Genomic DNA, 21,282 nt, shown 5'->3' with positions numbered 1-21,282 from the left:
TGTTTATTGATTGATATATAACAATACTGATGAGGGTACCTACCACAAAGGACTGTTGGAAGGCTAAAATGAAATAATATGCCTACTGAGGCATTTTGTAAATTGTAAAGTGCTATATGTGTTCTTATCATCATCATCATTATTATATTATCATTACTTATTACCACCACCACCATCATTATCCATATTGTCCCCAACTTTTCCCAACTCAGAGCTGGTTGTGAAAGGGGGAAAAGTGTTTTGAGTAGTGAGGGCAGTGTCCTCTTCCAGGGAGAAGCAACAGGAATGGCTCTCCCTTTGCAGATTCCCATAGTCTATCAGAGTCATAATGAACAGCCTGGAGTTCTGAAGTGTTCACACAGGGAGCCAGTGAAGTTTCCTGGTTGCTGTGACATTGCCTTAACAGCCTTCAAGAATTAGCTAACTCTTCCAACCCACTAAAAAATAATTGCACTTTGATCAGAGGAGAAAAGAAGCTATTTAAGGTATTAGCTTAAAAGGTCTTATGTATGAGCACAGGCAATTAAGGCTGACATCTACATCAGCATCCTACACAAAGCCTGGGAAACACTTCATGTCACTTGTTAACTCCAGGTTACTCCTGAAGACCTTTTCGAGCTGTATTATCCTCAGCCTGCCACTTCCTGGAACACTCCCTGATTCACTGGGAGAAGGGCGATTTCTCATCTGCTTCCTCATGATCCCCCAGAAGATCACCTTTTCTTTCTCTCATATACCACTTGTAAATGGCACCCTTCTCCCTGGAGGAAAACTTATAGAGAGAATGCTGGACTTGGAGTCCACATCCCACTTCAAACATTTACCAGCTATAGGCATCTCTCCACCTCTTGGGAGCCTCAGTTCTTTCATCTGTAATGTGAGGGTGATGATACTAGAACTGCCTGCCCTGTAAGGTTATGAAGAAAGCACCTTGCAAACCTTCAAGGTTATAGAGATCATTGTTATTCATGTACACCCAATAATACTGACTATTCTTCAGCCTTCCCTTGGCAAGTAAATCCGGGTCATTTTCTGTAACACTAAGCTTCAATCTCCACATCTCTAAAATGGGGGAGAATAACCTTTGTTATAGAAAAACCTCTCTTATGTTATGTAGAAAGTGCTGTGTAAACCTTAAAAAAAATGCAGCAGGTAACAATTATTATTATTATGATGATTAGACTTTGAGGTCTGGGGTTAGGGACTGTTCTTTTGGAACAGTGCCCAGGATAGGACCTCTGGCAACCAGGAGCTTACTGAGACTTTGGACAATAAAGACAACAATGAACAGAACATGGTCCTATCAAATAGAGGCAAAGGGAAGGCATTATGGCATAGAGAGTACTGGACATAGAGTCAGGAAGACCTGAGTTCAAATTCCCCCAAATGACACTAACTAACTAACTAACCTTGGTGAGTGTCAGTTTCCTTAACTGCTGGGTGGCAAAGTGATGATGAGGATGATGATGATGATGATAGCTACCATTTATATGGTGCTTATTATGTGCCAGGATGGAGCACCTGGCCCGAAGTCAGGAAGATCTGAACTCAAATTTGGCCTCAAGACACTTACTAGCTATGTGACCCTGGGCAAATTACTTAACCTCTGCCTCAGTTTCTTCAACTATAAAATGGAGATAATAGCACCTATTTTCCAGGGCCGTTGTGAGAATCAAATGAGATAATACCTGTAAAGAACTTAGTGAAGTACCTGGCTAGTTATATGTGCTATGAAGGCTAGCTATTACTATAGGTGTGGCACTTTTCTCACTGGGCTGTTCTGAGGCTCAAGTGAAGTAACAGGTATGTAAAGTGCTTTGCAAACTTTAAAGCAAAAGTCAGCTGTTATTATTCCACTCTCACCTATAATAGGCACCTCATTGCTGGGATACAACAGCTTACATGGCTATCCCCAATATTTGCCAGTGGATTAATCACAGCTTATGTTTAGTTCCAGGCAGATGTTCTGAGGAAAGTCACTGCCCAGAGTCATCAGGCAAACCTGTGCATGCCTCTAGGATGTGGAATGTCTGTATCAGGTGTTTTCCTCCAACACTGGCAGGTACATCACTCCTGAGCAAAAATATGAACCTTTAGGATGCAATCTGCTGAGGCCACATATAGGGATTTGTGTATTGTTTGCAGTGCTTGGTTTATTTCCCCTTGTCTGCTGAGTGTTTGTTTTTTCCCTGTACTGGCAACAGAGAACTCAAGGGGCCATGAACTCTCTCTTTTCTGTCTGAAGATCAGCCTGAGGTCCCCATCTCTTCCTTCCTTCCTCCCCAGCAGTTATCTGGCAAATAACTTTGACTGACAACTCAGGAAAGGGTTTCAGTAATAGTTAACTATTCCAGGCCATGATTCAGTTACAAGAGGAAAATTCATGACCTGTACATTATACCACAGACAGACTTCTCTCCCCTCTTTAAGCCCAGACAGCCTGTTTGTGAGTATTTCTCATAAAATTCAGTGACTTTCAGTTCAAGCTGGCAGACCGGCCTCAGAATTGCCTTTCCCAGATCCTGCTCTCCACATTCATTCCAAGAAGAACACGAAGACATTAAATCTGAGGTCCACTGGGGCCTTTCTCTGCCCTTCTGCCAAGTGAGTTGGGGCGTCTCTGGCGGGTGGGCGGAACAGAGGCCCGACATTCCAGTCCTTAGAACAGAGACTCCTCTTCCAGAGCACCAGTTTTCAACAAGCTGACTCTCTCTACCCACAAGCCTGGAACTCTACAAAGTTCCTGCTGTTGAAAGGCACTCCTTCCCTCCCTCCCTCCTTCATCCAAAGGGCCACGGTGCCGAAGTGCTAGCTCTCCAACAGAGGGGAAAATGATGGTAAACAGAGCTATAATTCTGTTCAAATAGTGCTTAGTCCCAGACTACCGACACTGAGGAGGACTTTACCTCTCCCTCCATTGTGCGGTCACAGTAGCACCCCTCTGGCAAACAACATCCTCTACCCCCATTTCTTAAAAACCCCAAATGGAAGGGGAATACTTAAAAGCTCGGTGATTGACAGAGGGTAGAACAGCTCCCCTCTCTAGATGATTGTAACCGTAGTTGGCCTGTCCTCCATATCACCATTTTGTGCCCCCTCAAAACTATTTTTACCTCTACCTTAAGATTTCCCTAACTAGGACTTGCTTGGATAGCAAGAATGAAAATCGCCTTGTTCTCCCTCCTGCTGCCTGCCTCCTATCCGCCCCACCCCAAACCTTCTATCCAGTTTCCACCCTCTGTCCACTTCGCACTACTCACTGCCCCCCTATTCCTCCCCTTCTTCTCAACCCCCCCACCCATCTAGCTGCCAATCTGTTTCCTACCTACTTCAGTCTTGCAATCCCCTACCCTCAGGGTCTGATGACCTCAGATTTACCACAGGAAGGATATAAACACTAGAATATACCAGAAACCAGAGCGAGAGAGTCCCCACCGGTACAACCAGACCCATCCAATTCCTCCAAACAGCGGAATCTAGAAGCAAAAGTTGACGTTTCCTCCCTCATTTTTTTTTCACTCATATTCTTTCTGAGAATGAATAGCGATGGGGCAAAACTGAAAGCTGAGTGCAAAGGGGGTTGTAGAACTTAATCCAGAGCAAAATACCCCGCTTCTCCCTGCCCGTGCGAAAAAGTCTGCGTTAGAGGAAAAGGCTATTGGCTATTATTCAGTGGAAGAAATAACTGAAGAGGATTCAGCCACAACTGCCCCTGACTCCCCGGGTGGGAGTGTCGTTGGGGGAGAGAGGATGGAGAAGAAGGGGGAGGCGCCCGGGAATCTGGGTCCTTCTCCCAGCCCCCAATCTTTTTTGTCCCGAAATCGGATTTGGGAGGTAGCAGTGGCTAGATCGGGTCACCGGCCCCCTCCAGCAGATAAGCAGGGACACTGGGAGGAAGGCCGCTGCCTCCCCCTTCCCATCTTACCTCGCACGCTACGCAGCCCAAGCTTCCCAGAGGACTAGAGGCCAGTTCTGCGCAGGCATCGCCCCCCTGCCACCGCCTGTTCTCCCTTTGCCTAAGTTTTCCCCAGACTTACCAGGAGGGGAGGAGTGGCAACGCTGGAGATTTCCTCCGTAGATCTGTCTTGCCTGTCTGAATCAAAGCAGTGTCTCCTCTGCCTGTCTGTCTGTGCCAATGCTTCTGCCAGACAGAACGCCGACTCCCGGCGCCTAGCTCCTTGGCATTCCACTCCAGGCTCTGGAGCTAGAAAGTGGAAGCGCAGGGGAAGGTGCGGAGGCGGTGCCCAGCCCTGCCCAGCCCAGCCCAGCCCAGCCCAGTCAGACCAACCCCACCAGCCCCGCCCCGAGAGGCCCACGTGGAAGGAGGCGAGCCTGGAACGGCCAACGCCCCGGAGCTTCTGGAGAGCCTTAGGAAGGGAAGGGAGTGGGTGTGGGGGCTGCTGTGGCTGCTGCAGGGTGAAGGGAAGCCAGGAAACCTGGGTTCCTGTTCTGGCTCTTGTAGCCCAGGCTCTAATCCCCATCGTTCACTCCCTGTGTTACAGCGGTTAAGACATTTCTTGAATCTCAGTTTCCCCATCTGTCAAAGGAAGCTGTTCAGAGATCAGAAGAGATAACGGATGTGAAAAAGAAACAGCCTGGGTGGTTGGAAAGAACCCCGGTTCAGGATACCTGGGTTCAATTTCGCTTACAAATATTAAGTACCAAATATCAACAAAGGATCTGTTTTTTGGATTGGACCTGTGATTTCATTGGTATAAGAAAACAGCACTAGTAATAAAAATCAGCACTGGCTCTAAAACAGTCGAAGCACCGCAGAGGATTAGGCTAAGTGACTTAGTCACTTGAGCCCAGGTCTTACTGAAGCTGAAGAAGGAGTCTCTATTCTTCAGGGAGAAAGGAGTTGGGGGGTAGGTGTGGGGGGGAATACAAGTATACAGATAAGTGTAATACAAATATGCTGATAATATACAGATGAGTATAATATACAAATATTTCCTGACTTTTGACTGATAACTCACCCCCTCACTCAATCAGTTACCAAGTTCCCTCATTTCTATTGCAACCATAGCAGTGGCATAACTCCCATTCAGTACTACTGCCACCATCCTTTTTTAGACCCTCATCCTCTCCAGCCTGAGCCATAGCCTTTTATTGTGTGTGCCATTCTAGACTCTCCAATCCATACCCTCCACAGTCACCCAAGTGATTTTTCTAAAGAGCTGACTTGATCATGTCACCCCTCTACTCAATAAATTCCCATGACTTCCTAATATCTCTAGGATCACTTGGCATTTACAACTGTTCACAACGTTGCCATTTTCTACCTTCCCAGGTTTCTTCCACATTATTCCCCTCCTATTGCTATGGAGTCCAGTCCAACCCACATACCTGCGCTTTCCCACACTTGACACTCCCTCTCTGTGCCCTTAGAGACAACTAGGTGGCTCAGTGGAAAGAGCTCTGGGCCTGGAGTCAGAAAGACCTAAATTCAAATCCAGTCTCAGACACTTAGTAGCTGTGTGATCCTAGGCGAGTCTCTTAAACAATATGTGCCTGTTTCTTCCATTGTAAAATGAAGATAATAACAGCACTTATCTCCCAGGGTTGTTGTGAGAATCAAATGGGGTATATTGTAAAGTGCTTAGCACAGTGCCTGACCCTACCAGGGGTAGCCACTTAATAAGTGGTTATTTCCTTCATTTGCACTGGCTATCCCCCAAGCCTGGCATGCTTTAACATCTGCTTCTTGGAATTCTTGATTTCTTCAAGACTCTGTCTTAAGGGCCACCTTCCTTCTGAACAAGGATTTTCCTGATTCCCAAAGCCATTAGTGTCTTCCCTTTATAAAGTAGCCTTATATCTACTTTGCATGTATCTTGCATATACATTCATAGGGTCTACCTCATTAGAATGTAAGTTTCTTGAGGGCAGAGACAGTTTTGCTTTTGTCTTCTTATTCCTGGATGCTTAGCATTGTGTCTGGCACTTGGGTGCTTTAATAGATGTTTTTGGATTGATTAATAAATCACTAGTAAACTGCTTCATCAGCTTCCTAGGTAAGAGCAGTGTCTCAGGGAGATGTCAGCCAAAATTGAAGGTCAGAATTGACTTGAATTGGTTGAAATTAGACACCTATAGGGAAAAGCCTTCAGATGCAAAGTAGACATTCCCTACCCTAGAAAAAATGAGAGGTTTGAATACCTTAAAAAAATATGAAGAAGCCTGCAAGATGAAGAACTTGTCACCAGGGGCCCGGACTATATTTAAACCTCTGTCCCAAGTCACTAATGGCTTACTATTGTTGTTCTGTCATTTCAGTTGTATCTGACTCTTCCTGACTCCTTTTGGGTTTTTCTTGGCAAAGATACTGGAGTGGTTTGCCATGTTCTTCTCCAGCTCATTTTATAGATGAAGAAACTGAGGCAGATAGCAGTTAAGTGACTGTCACAGAATCACACAGCTAGCATCTGAGGCTGTATTTGAATTCAGGTCTTTTTTAATCTAAATCCAGGCCTCTATCTAATGTGCTACCTAGCTGCTACCAATATAATGTCAAGAAAAAAATAATTTTAAAACTGTATTTTTCTGGGAGACAGTTTGAGTCCATTATGATTTTTCCTGGCCTCTAACCCATTTTTATCTTTTCTAAGGAGAACTAAGTATGGCTTCCAAGTTAAACAGAGAGTTGAACCAACACACTTTATTAACCATTTGCTATATGTAGATGACGTTAGGCTATATGGCTCTACTGAAAAACAAAGTTCCTTCCTCGAATCATTTTCAGATGACATTAGGACGGCATTTGGATTCAATAAGTGTACAGTTTCTAATGTGTGCCAAGGAAATGTAGAAACTAAAGACATTAAGCTTGAATTTGGAGGTCAAATTCAACCAATGGATGAAGGTAATACCTAGAAAAAACTTGATCTCCAGGAAAGACATATCAAGCACAGTGATATCAAGGACAAGGCTGTGGCTAGATATGTTGAGACTTGCTGACATCTTGAAATCAAAGCTGAGTGGGAAGGACATGTTTAAAGCAGTTAACAACTATGCAATACTACTCTTAATCTATACCTTTGGGACAAAGACCTTGGATGGACTTAGTATTTAAATAAAAAACCTGTATAATATTACTGGAATTCAGGGCTTGTCACTTTAAGACAGCTAGAGAAAGATGAACATTTCCTTATTAGATTGTAAGTTCCTTGACAGCAGGAACTCTCTTTCTTATTTGTATCTTTAGTGCTTAATTCAGTGCCTGGTACATAGTAAATGCTTAATAAATGTTTATTGTTACATATTACCACAAAGGAACAGCTAAGTGGTTAGAGTACTAACCTGGATTCAAGAAGACTAGAGTTTAAATTCACCCTCAGACACTCACTAGCTGTGTGATCCTGAGCAAGCCACTTAACCCTGTTTGTCTCAGTTTCCTCATCTGTAAAATAAGCTGGAGAAGGAAACGGCAAACCACTTCAGTGTTTTTGCCAAGAAAACTCCAAATAGGGTCACAAAGAGTTAGATACGATTGAACAACAACAGGATAAATATAAATAAATATACAACGTAGTGAAATACAAAGCACTTTGGGAGGGAGGAGACAGCTTCTTGCTGAAGGTGGTACTTGAGCTCAGACTGGAAGGTAGTGGAATTTTATGTGGTAGAGATGAGGGGGCAGTGCATCCCTGGCATGGGGGGGGAGGGTGTGGACCATTTTGGGAACCAGCCTAAACAAAGCTTGGAAATGGAGTGTTGTGTACGAGGAACTGAGAGAAGGGAGTCCCCATGAGGCTAGAAGGAGGTTGGGTCCAGACTGTGAAGGGTTTTAAAAACTACAGAGGAGTTTATATATTTATTATCCTAGAGGTAACAAGGGAATCACAGGAGTTGATTAAGTAAGGGAATAACATGGTCAGAACACCCCTGGAGGAGAATCACTTTGTTAAGGTAGATAGAGTGTTCAAGGCGGATGGGGCAGGCAGGATGCAGAATGTGAGATGTGAGATAAGATGCAGGATGTGACCTGCCATAGACTATGTATTGATGCCCCCACCGGGAACTTATCTGTGTGCTTTTGCAAAGCAACCCAACTACTTGACATTGCAGAGCAGCTCTGCCCCTCCCCTTTTCTGTTCTCCTTGCTTTTCTACTGGACAAAGATACCTCTGGACTACCTGATATTCCAGGCATTCCAAAGCCATGTTTGCCCCTCCTCTCCTTCTTTTACTTCCTTTCTTCCTATTGAATCAAACTGTATTTAGACCAGACACCTAACCTAGCTAATTATTCTGCCTCCTATGGGAGCAGGCCCACTGGGCGAGTTACCCCCAATAAATGCCTTTCTTTAACTCGGAGACTGTCCAAGTGAATTCTTTCAGGACACTGGGACCCACACATCTATTCTTCATCAACTTCATCAGGCAGCAGTGTGTAGGATGGACTAGAGTGGGGGAAGACTTAGGCAAGGAGACCAACTAGGAAGTGGTTGCAGTAATTTAGAAGACAGTGGGTAAGGGCCACTGTTGGTAGCTGTGTGAGAGGAGAAAAGGGGTCTGATATTGATAAGTGTTGTGGAAGTAGACATGGGAAGTTTTGGCCTTTGAGTGGATAGTGAAAGAGAGTGAGTAGAGGATAATGCCATAGTTATGAACCCAGGAAAGCAGAAGGATGGCGATGCCTAAAAGAATTATAACAAGTAAGTGACTTGACCCAGGATTATTTCTATCTACACCCCATCAAAAATTGAGTAGAATTGGGGCAGCTGGGTGGCACAGTGAATAGAGCTCTGGCCTTGGAGCCAGAAGGACTTGAGTTCAAATCCAACCTCAGACATTTAATACCTACTAGCTGTGTGACCCTGGGCAAGTCATTTAACCCCGATTGCCTAAGCAAAAAAAAAAAAAAAATTGAGTAGAATAAGATGACAATGATAATAACAATCCTGACATTTATACAGACCTTTAAAATTTATAAAATTTTTTTACCTTCATTATCTTATCCACTCTTCATGATAGCCCTGTGAAGACTGTGTTGGATGGAGATAGGTAGACAAGACCATGGGCTGAACATTTCTGTGAAGATTTAGTCTCCAAGGAAGTTGGTCTCTCAACCTAGGCAGCTCCAAATCTCAGTGGGAAGATTCAGCCCTCACCTTAGGGAGCCCCTCACACAAATAGGAAGGTAAGGATTTGGGACCCTCCAGTTCTCTAGTTCTCTACCCTCTGAGAGGTAGATGTCTTGCACACTATGCAGTTTTTACTGTTCTTTAATAACCAGGAGTTAGTCAGTCAACAAGCATTTATTATGTGCCAGATACTATGTAGGTGCTAAGATACATTTTTTAAGAATGCAAAAGTAACCCCTGCTCTAAAGGAGCTCACATGAATAAAGAGGCATTATATGCAAATAACTATGTATAAAGAAGATACATGCAGGGTAAATTGGAGGGAAGGCACTAGCATTAAGAGGAACCAGGAAAGGCTTCTTGTATAATGTAGGATTTTAGCTGAGTGTTGATGGAAACCAGAGAAGCCAGGAGGCAGAGTGGGAATTCTAGGCATTGGGGACAACCAGCGAAAACGGAGTAAGGAAATAGTGTGAGGAACAGCAAGGTGGTCGGTGTTACTGGATTAGAGAGTACTTAGAGGTACAGATTGTAGGTGGCTTTTGGATAATTTAGAGGGGAAATATAAAATGACAGCTAGTGGGGATAGATAGATCAAGTGAAGGTGTTTTCAGGAAGGGGGAAACGTGGAGACCATCTGGATGGAAAACATTTTTTGTTCTCTAGATTTTCTCCATCTGCCCCTTCAGGCCAGCACCAAACACTTAATAAATACTTCTTGACTAGACCTGACTTGACTTGGGTGTGTTTATAGGCTTCAGGGAAGTGAGATGGAAGATTAGTGAGAAGGGAGGGATGACGGAGGGGATAATCTACTGGAGAAGATGGGATGGAATGGGATCACTTGCAGAGGGGTTTACTTTATCGAAGAAAAGGGCCATTTCTTTATGTGAGATGATATGAAGGAGGGGATAGTGGGGGAAAGCATCTGAATGATTTGAGATGAGGAGAAGGGAGAAGCGAATGGCTTAGGTTTTTCAGTGGACTTTGAGGCAATGTTATTAGCTGAGAGAGTTGGGGGGAGGGGGAGCCACGGGAGATTTAAGGAGGGACAAAAAGGTCTAGAAAAAGGCATTCTTGTGAGTGGGATAGTGAATCAGTTAGGGAGGTGGAAAAGGATTATTTTGCCATCGGGGGAGCCCCATTGAAAGTATTTAACATAAATTTGCTGTGTATCTAGTCAGCATGGTTTCATGGTCTTCTCCAGCCAGTTTCCTTCAACAGCACATATTGGAGCAAAGGCCGTGGATGGCGGGAGTAATCCGAGGCTGCTACTTGGCAGGCCAAGAGTGGATAGGAAAAGGGGACAAAGGACCTGAGAGTAGAGGATAATGTAAAGTTTAACTGGTTTGCCAAGGGGTCAAGATGGGGGAAGGAGGAGAAAGTAGCTAGGACAGGAGGACAAAGATTGCTCTAGCAATCCATGTAAATGCATGGGCCTCCCCCAACCCCAAACCTACCTCCCAATTGTAAAAACTCCTAATTCTGCATAGCTGGGCAGGGGAAGGGGAGGCCACTGGGTCACTAGGATTTTTGTATTTCCCCAGAGGTAGCACTGGAGAGACCCTTTTCCACAGTCAGGATCACTGATAAATTAAAGTAGGCAGTGACTGCCTGGGATGTCATCATCTTCACCATCATCATTAAAACTCTCCATTTCTCTGCCATTTAGTTCTTAGGCAGCACTTTCCTCAAAACTCTGTGAAGTTGGTTTTTGTTTGGGAAACCTTGGGTAACTTTCATTGTGGAAACTTCCTCCACCAATAGAGATTTCAAGTTCATTTTACAGATGAGTGAACAGAGGCAAAAAGGGTTAAGTGACTTGCCCAGAGTCACACAACTAGTTAAGTGTCTGAGGCTGGATTTGAACTTAGGAAGATAAGTCTTCCTGACTCTAGGATTTATGTGTTATCCACTAGCTTCCCTTACCTCCATTCACTACACAGCTATTATAGTCTTGAATCTACCTCTTATGAATTAGATAGGACAAGAATGATTGTCTCCTTTTCACAGATGAGGAAATGGAAGCCCTTGAGAAGTAAAATGATTTGCCCACCAAGCTGCAAATGTTGTGGTACTGAGACTCAATCCTAGGTTCTTTGCCTTCGAGACCAGTGTTTTTCCTTTTCCATCAAAAAACTTCTAGAAAAAGTGCCGGTCACATGGTAACAAAATATTTCTTTATCATTAGATTGTAAACACCTTGAGGGCAGGGATCCTCTTTCTTTTGCTTGTCAGTATTGCCGGCACTCCACCTGATAAGTAGTAGGTGCTCCCAGGTCAGATTGCTGTTTGTCCAGAAGTAAGCCCATCTCCCTATGCTTTTCCCCTAGCCCAAAGCCCTCAGGCGCTGAACCTAGTTCTCGGTACCCAGAATGAGGCTTGCTTTCTTTGCCCTCTGTTAAAGATGCAGTTAAAGAGAGATCTGGATAGGCCTCAGTCTAGGGTTTTCTTCTAAGGTTGTACCCTTTCTAATTACTCCATTTATACTTTCTTATCCAAAGACTCAGTAACTATTTAAAAAAAAATTCAAACTACAAATAAACTGAAAAGTCATTGTGTGATTTTATTAGTGTGGGGGAATTCCCCATGTGGAAATTCCTACTGATTCAGTAACTTCTAGTCTTAGAGAGTAACCCAGAGGCACTGAGTCCTACAACACAGAACTAGTGTATATTCAGAGGCCAGACTTGAAACCTGGGTTTTCCTGACCCTAAGGTCAGAACTTTCTTCACAGGCATTGAGGCCTAGGGGACACTTTCTAAAAAGAGAGTCTACAAAGGACCCCGATCTACTCACTGCAAGCTTCACTTTGATCACCTGAGTATTCTTTTTTTTTTTTTCCCTGTTAACCTTTGCCTGGTTTCCTCTTTAGTGTCTTTAGTAAGCTCACCTTAGGTCTTTACAATGGATGCCCCCTAGATCTTCCCATTTTAACCTTATTAGCAGTGTCAAGTCACACCAAGAGCATCTAAGTGCTTACTATGTGTTGATGGGGTACTTGGACCCCAGTCCTAGTGTCTCCAAGGGAAGATTAAGAACTGGGAAAAACTTCTTGTAGAAGATGGAACTTCTGCTGAGATTTGAAGCCAGGGAAGTCAGGGAAGCCAGGAAGAGATGAGGAGTTGATGAGGTCTAGAGATTAGGGGTCCTGGAATTCCAAAATCACATCATGCGGGTCCTGCCCGAAAGAATTTGACCCAAGCCTTCTTTCAGCCAAAGACAAGGTTTGTTGAAGATTCGCCATATTAACCAAACTCTTAAGGAATCTGAGCATCTATGGGCTATTGGCTAGATTTTAGGGATCTGAGCTGTGGCTAGATTTTAGGAATCTAAGCATCTTAAAGGAGACAAGATGGACCTTATATACAGAATGACTATGGGAGGGATCTAGGAGTGGCCAAGTAGTCTATGAGGTAATAGAATTCCAGGGACCTGGACCACATGGCTGAGGGAGAAGGGAGAAACGGCCTGGGGCCATAGGGAGGTCCACAATGAAAGGCCAGTTGATGGGATTACAGCCTCAGGGGAAAGCCAGAGATTTGGCCATGTGGGAAAGTCCAGGGTTTTTCCTTTCTGGGGCCCAGATCCCAACCCCATCAGAGTGAGAATATACCAGGCACAGGGGATAGCCAGCCAGTGAAAATGGCCAGTCAGGAAATGAAATGTCCTGTTCATGGAACAATAGGAGGCCAGTATTACTGGATCATACAATACTGTAGAGTATGTTGTAAACACAGCTAACTGAAGCTGACTTTGTCACCATTCCCAAAATTGTCTGAGGCTAATCAGACATTATCACTCGCAGTCTCAATTTTGGAAATGTCCTGGGCAAGTCCCTTTAGGTTTTCTGAAACTGTTTCTTCATTTGCATGATGGGGATGATAATACTTGCATTTTCTATATCACAGATAGTCAGGATGAAAATGTTTGTAAGTGTTAAAATGCTATAGGAACAATGACTGTTCCTATGCCTTCTTATTCTTGGAATACCCTTCACTCTTTTCTCCCATTCACCTGTTTATCCACCTAACTATTGGTAAAGAAGGCATGACCCTTGCGCTTTTTCCCAAATGAATTTGGATGCCTACTTCTTGAGGGGGGAGATGATGAGATTCAAAGACTGGTCAATGAAAAGCTCATTATCTCAAGTACAACTTAAAGCTGTTGAGGTTTAGGGGTGTTGGGACTCCAAAATCATGATAGGTGGGTCCTATCTGAATGAATTAGAACCTAACCTTCTTTCAGCTAGAGACAAGGTTTATTAAAGATGTGCCATATTGGCCAGACTCTTAAGGAATCTGAACATTTGTGAGCTATTGGCTAGGTTCTTAAGGAATCTGAGCACCTTAATGGAGACAAGATGGACCTTATATATAGAAAGACTGTGGGAGGGATCTAGGAAGGATCTTGAGGGGAGTGACTGGGAGGTTGAGAATGGGGTCTAGATAGGGGCAAGGGTGGGAAGTAGCCAGGGGCCATAGGGAAGTAAGACAATAGAGGACTAGGCTAGGTTAAGGGTAACAGAGAATTGGGAGATTGGACACAGGTGATAAAATTCAAGGAGAATCCCTTAGACACATGGGACCCAAATTCTTTTTGGAGTTAAGGGGCAAAGGTCTCAGTTTGGGCCTGTACCCCATCAAAGCCACTTTAGGAGACAATAAGATTCTAGTAGACTGGTCAATGAAATACCAACACTAAATTGGGCCCCTCCACCCATCTACCCTGGACTAGGCAAAGTTATAATGATGTGCCTATATATGACCAAAACTCTGAACTACTGTTCCTAGTTACCTCATCTCCCCAACCACTGCAAATTTTCCTCTATAAGAATCCCTAGCCTCTCCTGGCAAGTGGGTGTCCTCCTAACAGGGGCATCTCCCTTTATCGGGTGTCCCTTGTAAGTGGGTGTCTCCCTTAAGGGGGCATCTTTGTTTAGTGGGAGGTGTCTCCCTAAAGTGGCCATCTCTCTTGGATGGGCTGCCCCTTCTCCCTTGGGGGGCTTCCCCCTCTTTCTGGGATCGGTTGTCTCTCTTAAGGAGCTGCTGTCTCAATTAAGGAACTGCCTCTCCCTTAAGTTGGTGTCTCCCTTAAATGGTGGAGGAGCCTACTTGGTGTGTTGTGTTATCCACAATAAACGCCTTTACTTGACTTGGAGACAGCCTGAGCAAATTCTTTTGAGAGAACCTTGCACCCCAACACTTTGGGGTGCCCCTGAACCTCAACAACTACCATTTAAAACCCAAGTCAGACACTGCCTCCTCCAGTTAGCCTTCCTTGATCTCACTTTGCCATTTGTTTACCTCTCATTAATTTGATGATCCTGCATTTGGGTTGTAGCTTTTCCTTAGCTAATAATTATGTTTATATGGTATATAGAATGTTTTAATGCTTGCAAAGCACCTTTCCTCATAACAACCCTGTGAGTTAGATAAGTGCAGGCATCTTCATCTTCAATTCACAAATGAGGAAACTGAGGTTCAGAGAGGCTGTGGAAGCCAGTAAATGTCAAGTACAGGATTTGAGCTCAGGTTTCCTGACTCTAAGTCTGGAGCTCTGTCCACTGTAATGCTCTGAGTCACATGGGCACACATCCTCTGTTATCTAAAATTTGTACCTCCTCCCTCAGCACTGAGCACAGTGCCTGGTACACAGCTGGTGCTTAATAAGTGTTGGATGAGTTGACATTGACTAAAGTAGATGCTTAATGAGCATTGGTTGAGTTTGTGAGGAAAATAGGTGCTTCTTGGGGTTTCTGGAGGACCCAGCAGCAGGGTTTGTCTGAAGACTGATGAAGCCTGGATGGTCTGAGGAGCTCAAGACCTCTCAGGTAAAGACTGGGTTCCCAGAGGGCCAGTCTGGGCCTCTCACTGGGACAGCTGCTTCAATGATGCTCAGTAGGGGAGCCATTTTTCACTGGGCTGAAGGAGAGGCTGGGGGGAAGGGGGAAAGGAAGTGGTGACTGAAGGATGAACCCTCCTGAAGTGCACCTTTCTTGTTTCAAAATGCAGATAAAACTCTCTCACCACTGAGCTTCTCATAGTAATTGCAATCACAACCACTGCCCTGCTCAAAAGCCTCTAGTAACTTCCTCTTCTATAGGAAGAAGCAGGATTCCTTAGCCTGCCATTCAAGGTTCTCCACACTCTGACCCCAACATGCCTTTTCAGCCTTCTCCCAGTATGCCTGAGAACTTAACATTTCTTGAATTTTTTTTTTTTTTTTGCCTTTTCTCATTATCATACCTGTATTTGTGAAGAGACAGAAAGACAGAGAAAGACGGGATGGGGCTAAGTGGAAAGAGTAACAATCTATACTCAAAGGACCTGGCTTTGAACCCTAGCTCTCTAAGTCAGTTCTCCTCTCTCTGATACGGTCTAGAGACTTCTATTTCCTCTTCTGTAAAATGAGGAAGTTAGAACAAATGATGCCTAAGGTCTAGACCTGCTTTAAATTCTGTCCCCAGTTTCTTGGTATTATACATACTCTCTCTCTTTCTCTCTCCAAACTGACTTCACATTTACTTCTCTTCATACATTCTAGGTTCCAGATAAACTGAACAGGGAACTTGCTCCCTGAATGCAGCATTCTTGCTCCAGGCATCAATACTCCTGCCTCCAGGCTGCCCTCTTCCTCATCCCTCCACCTTAAGAATGCTGCCCCCTCTACCCCCTTCCTTCTGTGTTGTAGAATCTTGGAGTTCTTTGAGGTTCAACTTAGATGCTACCTTTGTGGGCAACCTTTCCTCATGTCCTTGGTTATTTGTGCTTTCTTCCTCTTCAGGTCATTTTGAACATACTCATCTGCTTAACCACATAAATGTAGCTTTCCAGTGGGAAGTCAACTCCTTGAGGGCAGGGACTAATTTATTTTTTTTAATATCTCCAGTGCCTAGTACTTTACACATAGTAGATACCCAATAGATGTTCGTTGAATGAATGAATGAATGAATGTCTTTATCAAGTGTGTTTTAATCTAGAGATGCAGATGGTACCTCTAGGTGATCTAGCATAGCCATAGAAAGTCAGAGCAGAGAGATGAAATAGTAGTAGTGGTCTTGGTTGCTTTCTTTTGAAAAGTGTGATGTAGGAAAGAACAGTGGATTGGGGATTAGAAGAGTCAAATATGAACCCCAGCTCTGGTACTTACTACCTGTGTGGTCTTGGAGAAATAATTTAACCTTTCTGATCCTCAGTCTCCTCATCTGTACAGTGAGGGGATTAAACAGCTGTGACACTATGATCTTTGGATGAGATTCCTTCAGGAGTCATTAAGACAAAGAAAGGATAACTTTAATTTCAGATGTCCTGTTCCTTGAAGGAGAAGAGTTTGGTTTGAGTTTGATTCCTTTTTCTTTTCTTTTTTTTTTAAACTTCATTCTCAGTATGATTGTCCTCCATGTGCATCACCACCACTCCCATTTGACTCTTCCTCTTCCTAGATCTGCTGACTCAAGAAAGCCTTTCAGCTCCTGGGGACCATATGGAAGAAGAAGTCATCTGTTTGCCCCTACAATAGCTTATTGGGCACTGAGTCAGGGCTGTTCTGGCTCTTTCAGTCTGCCTGTCTTCCCCTGAGTCCCCCTTTCCCTGCCCAAAGGGCCCTGCTGAACATGGATAGCAGATCACGTTACTAAATATGAAGTAGCTTTAGGAACAGGAAACCTCAGCCTTTTCCTCATCTGGAGAAAGCACCAACAGATCTGCGGGGCCAGCGTAGGCCAGGCCTGATCAAGTCACATTGTTCTGGATGGAGCCAAGGGGTGGAGCTTGAGTGTGCAGATTGGACAGCCAGCAGTTGTGAGTCTCTGAGCAGGAATGTTTCCCTGGGCCTTTATAATCAAAAGGAGGCAAACTTCCTGAGCGGAGGGACCAGGTCCTTACTTAGCTCTTCTGTTGGATCATAGACTTACAACTGGAAAGGCTAGTGTAGCAGACAGAACACTCACTCTGACATCTGAGGATCTGGGTTCTTATACTACTGGGTGTCACTGAGCCTCCCTGGGCTTCAGTATCCTCAGCATCCTCTGGTTAGACTAGTAGCTTCTGAGGTCCTTTCCATCTCTGAAACTGATACTGTTGTAGAGGGATCTTTGAATTTGTTATTCCTAATTCCATAATTTTACAGTTGGGGAAACTGGAAAACATGGAAGGAAGGGATCTGCCTGAGTTTTGCATCTCTCTAACGTATTATTTATTATGTAATACAGCTATCTGTGTTTGTGCCATTAGACTGTGAGCTCTACGAGGGCAAGGACAATGTCTAATCTAAACTGTATGTCCTATTGTACCTAATCCATCCATGTGAATGATTGCTGGATGAACGAATGGATTCAGCTAAAGAAATATTCATCAAACTCATATTACATCTAAGGGCCCCATGCTCAGCTCTGGGGATACAAGAATGGAAAAAAAAATGACATAATCCTTCTTAAAGAAGCCTATTATCTAATGATGAACCATGATGCACATGAATAAGATGCCATGAATAATTTGAAAAGGAAGGATCTCTTTTAGTTGGAAAGATCAGGGATGATTTCGTGGAGGTCAAGACTTTAGCTGGTAGAGATGAAGGAGTGAATTACAGACCTGGGCACAGCCTGTATGAGTGCAGGACAGGAGGCAGAAGAGGGCAGGAGGAGTTTGGCAAACGACCAGTTGTCCTGGTTGGTTTCTCCTAATGGCTTCTTTACCAATTTGACATGCAAAAAGGATATTTTTCATCCATTCTCAGCATGCATTGAGTTATTTCCTTAGGTACAATGGATTTTAACTTTAGTACACACTTTTGAAAAAATATTGCTTATTTTTAACATTCATTTAACGTTTTTTTTGAGTTCTTAATTCTCTCCCTCCCACCCTTCCCCCACCCACTGTGAAGGCAAGAAATGTGATATCAATTACACATGTGAAATCATGCAAAACATATTTCCATATTAGCCATGTCAAAAAAAAAGCAAGAACAATAAAATGAAAAAAATTATGCTTCAATATGTACTCAGAGTTCATCAGTTCTTTCTCTGGAGGTGGATAGCATTTTTCATCATGAGTCCTTTGAAACTGTCCTGGATCTTGTATTGATCAGAACAGCTAAGTCATTTGCAGTTGATCATTGTTCAATATTGCTGTTGACATGTACAATATTCTCTTGGTTCTACTCACTTTACTTTGCCTCAATTCGTGTAAGTCTTCCCAGGTTTTTCTGAAATCAGCCTGCTTGTCATTTCTTATAGCAAGCATGATAGTATTTCATCACAATCATATACTACAACTTGTTCAGCCATTCCCCAGTTGATGAGCATGATACACACTCTTTCATTGCGGTTCAACAGAAACCTTGTGAGGGATGGAGGTCAGGGATTATTGTATTCACTTTACGTATGGGAAATTTGAGGACAGAATACGGCAAGGTAACAAGATCATTCAGTGAGTCAGGGATAGAACAAGATTCTAGGTCTCCCAACCGCTTTCCATAAGTCTATATTACCTCTTGTTCTTGGTATGAGTTTATCCTTTTCTCTATTCTAGTATTCGTTCTTTTAGGACCAGTTGTGAATTATGACCTATGACCACTAGGTTATTTTTTTCTTTGTTTTGAAAAAATAGACTCTCATTAATACCTTTCATTTTTACATCATCTTCGTTTTCCTGTATATCTTTCCCCCTTCCCCAACCAGAAATCCTTTTGTTACAACAAAGAATAAAAAAGAGGAGGAAAAAGCATAAAACTCAACCCATTGACAAAATTCAGTAGTTTATGCGGCATTTCACAGCTATTCTGCAAAGACCAAGAGGTGCATTCTTTTCTTTGGGACCAAAGAAGAAATCCTCTAGATTATTTCAAATGTAAAACTGTTTTTCCTGTTTCCAAAAGGAACTCTGAGTCGTAAGAATAGCAATTGCCGGTCTGGTGAAACCAGTTTCTAGTTGTGGGTTAAGACTTGCAACACTCATCAGGAAAATGATTACCGGTCATCTGACAACGACAAGGCAGAAGAACCTAGGGATCAGTAGGATACAGGTGAAGATTGAGCTTCCGATTATATTTTCGCTGCCAGCTTTCCCACTTCCCAGGCTCACATAGGCAGAGAAGGCCTGGCATTTGTGGAAAAGAGAACAGAACTTGTAATTAGGAGACCTGAGCTAGACTCCTTGCCCAGACATTTCATAATTATATGATCCTGGTGAAGTCTCAACCTCTCTGAACCTCAGTTTCCTCATCTGTTAAATGGGCATGATTAAAAATCGTCTACCTATCTTTCCCACCTGATATGGTGAGAATGAACTATAGCTCTAGAAATGTGACTTGTTTTTCTTCCCTGAGGGGCACCTTCCAGATTGAGGAAATGGAGGAAGTTCACCCTGTGCCTTCAACAATTTAGCAAAAACTGATAAGAGAATAAACAAACTAGAATGTCTCTAGAGTAAGGCAAGCGGGATGGTGAGGAGACTCAAAATCACATCTTCATCATTATCATGATAACAGTTATTATTATTAATACTTAGCTGAAGCACTGATTTTACCTGTCCCAGATCCAATGCTGAGGGCTTCTCAGTAGCAATACTCTTTGACACCCTATTCAAGGCCTCCCTCCAACATCTGATGACTCCTCCCTTGAGAGTTCAGTCCCTCTAGGTAAGGTGAGCATTGTGTTTACCAAGCCTGGAATGTGGAAACAAGTTTTTTTATGAAAATGTGAATTCAATTTTTATGAAAATGTGAAATCTGAATTCAAATTCTATCTCTGCCACTTACTATGCACATAATAACCTTAGATAAATCACTTCATTGTTCTTGGACTCTGTTTCCCGTTATGAAAAGGTTAGAGAAGTTGACTAAAGTCAACTCAAAATTTATGATCTTAGGATCATTTAGTGAAGTATCACTCATCCCCCACCTTGAGGTGAATAATACTTCCCTCCCCACTCCCACCAAAGGACCTGACAAATTGTACAAATGATCTTAGATGTGTGAGTAGAATTGAGAACCTCATTAAAAAACAAAACAAAACAAAAAAACAACAGAAGAACATCTCTCCCCTGACTTGGTAAAGTAGAGAGAAGACAAATTCTCAAGTCCAAGGTCCTGACTTGGATTCCTAGGTCTGTCACATACCTGGACAAATCACTTATCCTCTCTGTGAAGGGGTCTAGAGGTTTTGGGGTGCTCGGAACCCCAAGATTGCAGCGCCCGACCCTGCCTGAAAGAATTCAACTCAAATCTTCTTCCAGCCAGAGAAAAACTTTATTAGAGATAAATCACATAGGCCAGGTGGTGCCCTTAAGGACAAGTGGGCATGAGAAAAGCTCAGCCTCTAGGCATGAGAGACTCTCAGCATTTGAATAGGGGCCAGGGTGGATTTTATATACACTAAAGTAACTTTGAGTGGCCAGAGGAAGGAGGGGGTGGTTGGGAAAAGGGTCTAGATGAGAATTCTGATTGGAAGGTCTGAGAGATTGAATAAACAACGGGAATAGATAATGAAGGGAACTGGAAGGTAGAAATTTGAAAGGCGTCTGAATAAGATCAAAAGGTGGGGCTAGGGCTTTCAAAGGGAGATAAGGGGAGTCGATAAGAAACTAGAGAGCTGAGTAAAAAAAGTTTAAGGGTTTTCTGGGGCCCAAAGACAAATGGGAACCAAATTCCTTTTGGCGAAAGGGGCAAAGGTCTTGGTTTCTGAAACTGAATGATGGGCCCATAATCCACCCCATCATCTGGGCCTCATTTTCCTCATCTATAAAATGAGGGAGTTGGACCAAATGGCCTCTTGAGATTCCCTCTTGCTCTAAATTGGTAAGCCTAGGCGCCGCCCCCTTTGTTCAGTAGCCCATCTCTTGGGCTTTTTTAACCCCCTTTCCTGTGGTACTCTGCAGATCACTGCCACAGAACTTTATGGCTCCTAGAGCTCAGGAATTCCTTCAGCAAACTCTGTGTCTGGCTTCTGCCACAGTCTCATGTTATCTGATGCGGTTTAGGGGTTCAGGGGTGCCAGGACCCCAAAATCACAACACACAGGTCCTGCCCGAAAGAATTCGACCCCAGCCTTCTTTCAGCCAAAGACAAGGTTTATTAGAACATCCATCATATTGGGCAGACTCTTAAGGTGTCTGAACATGGGTAAGCAGTGGCTAGATGATAAGAATCTAAGCCACTGCTAGATTTTAAGAATCTGAGCAGTGGCTAGATTATAA

General features: G+C 43.5%; 1 protein-coding gene across 1 annotated transcript in view; it reads right to left on the bottom strand.

Annotated features, from left to right (window-relative positions):
• The window catches only part of LOC114033671 (inverted formin-2-like), a 47,103-nt gene extending 42,855 nt beyond the window's left edge, over positions 1 to 4,248 (bottom strand). The window contains exon 1 of the mRNA XM_027849327.1: positions 4,038 to 4,248. The gene's annotated coding sequence lies outside the window, so the exon portion shown is untranslated. The remainder of the gene's footprint in view (positions 1 to 4,037) is intronic.
• Positions 4,249 to 21,282: the final 17,034 nt, after the last annotated feature.

This window comes from Vombatus ursinus, unplaced genomic scaffold (genome assembly GCF_900497805.2).
Source record: "Vombatus ursinus unplaced genomic scaffold, bare-nosed wombat genome assembly UNPS02007284.1, whole genome shotgun sequence".
Lineage (NCBI taxonomy): Eukaryota > Metazoa > Chordata > Mammalia > Diprotodontia > Vombatidae > Vombatus > Vombatus ursinus.
Note: the sequence above shows the minus strand (reverse complement) of the source record. Positions and strands in the feature narration are given on the sequence as shown.